Below are 1,478 nucleotides of genomic sequence, written 5' to 3'. Positions count from 1 at the left end.
ATACGATTCTCAACCAACAGGGACAAAATGTAATATGTGTTTATGTAGCTATTGGACAAAAAGCATCTTCTGTCGCGCAGGTAGTTACTAACTTTCAGGAAAGGGGGGCAATGGAGTACACTATTGTGGTAGCCGAAACAGCGGATTCCCCCGCTACATTACAGTACGTCGCTCCTTATACCGGAGCGGCGCTAGCGGAATATTTTATGTACCGTGAGCGACACACTTTAATCATTTATGATGATCTTTCCAAACAAGCACAAGCTTATCGACAAATGTCGCTTCTATTACGAAGGCCGCCTGGGCGTGAAGCTTATCCAGGAGATGTTTTTTATTTGCATTCACGACTTTTGGAAAGAGCCGCTAAATCAAGTTCTCGTTTAGGTGAAGGAAGTATGACTGCTTTACCAATAGTCGAGACCCAATCAGGAGATGTTTCAGCTTATATTCCTACTAATGTAATTTCCATTACAGATGGACAAATATTCTTATCCGCCGATCTATTCAATGCTGGAATCAGGCCGGCTATTAATGTGGGTATTTCTGTTTCTCGGGTAGGATCCGCCGCTCAAATTAAAGCCATGAAAAAAGTAGCTGGTAAATTAAAACTGGAACTGGCGCAATTTGCCAAATTAGAAGCTTTTGCACAATTTGCTTTTGATCTTGATAAAGCTACTCAGAATCAGTTGGCAAGGGGGCAACGATTACGTGAATTGCTCAAACAGCCCCAATCTGCCCCTCTCACGGTCGAAGAGCAGGTAATGACTATCTATACCGGCACGAACGGTTATCTTGATTCATTAAAACTTGAGCAAGTAAGGAAATATCTTGTCGAATTACGTACTTATGTAAAAACGAATAAACCGGAGTTGCAAGAAATCATATCTTCTACCAAGACATTTACTGAGGAAGCAGAGGCCCTTTTAAAAGAAGCTATTCAAGAACAAATGGAACGCTTTCTACTTCAGGAACAAGCATAAAGAAATCGATCTCTCTTCGTTTTTTTTATTCTTTTTTTATTAAAAAATTGCCGTTTTTCACATGGATATAGAAAAAAATATATGGAAATATATTGCGTCCAATAGGATTTGAACCTATACCAAAGGTTTAGAAGACCTATGTCCTATCCATTAGACTATGGACGCTTTTGATTCCTATTTTTTAGCATTTTATATTTGAAACTTAAAACTTCTTTTTTGTTTTGAAAAAACATATGTGAGATGAGACAATTTTTTTGAATTGTGTATTCAACTCAATGATGCATTAATGAATACATAATAGAGCGGATAGCGGGAATCGAACCCGCATCGTTAGCTTAGAAGGCTAGGGGTTATAGTCGACGTTGATTTCTTCTTTTTAACGTCTCTAATTCAAAACCGAACATGAAACTTTGGTTTCATTCGGCTCCTTTATGGAAAAGAAAATGGGGAATTCCCAAATATTAAGTTTAAGTTAAGGTGGGAACGAAATTACAAAAC

The 1,478-nt window shown here is 38.1% G+C and overlaps 1 non-coding gene across 1 annotated transcript; it reads right to left on the bottom strand.

Moving 5' to 3' along the window:
* Positions 1–1,073: 1,073 nt before the first annotated feature.
* On the bottom strand, positions 1,074–1,145 carry TRNAR-UCU (transfer RNA arginine (anticodon UCU)). The gene has a single exon. It is a non-coding gene; the product is annotated as a tRNA-Arg (tRNA).
* Between the last annotated feature and the right edge of the window lie 333 nt (positions 1,146–1,478).

Source organism: Chenopodium album, chromosome 9 (genome assembly GCF_948465745.1).
Source record: "Chenopodium album chromosome 9, dcCheAlbu1.1, whole genome shotgun sequence".
Taxonomy (NCBI): Eukaryota; Viridiplantae; Streptophyta; class Magnoliopsida; order Caryophyllales; family Amaranthaceae; genus Chenopodium; species Chenopodium album.
The sequence above is the reverse complement of the archived record's forward strand: the minus strand, read 5'-3'. Positions and strand labels throughout refer to the sequence as shown.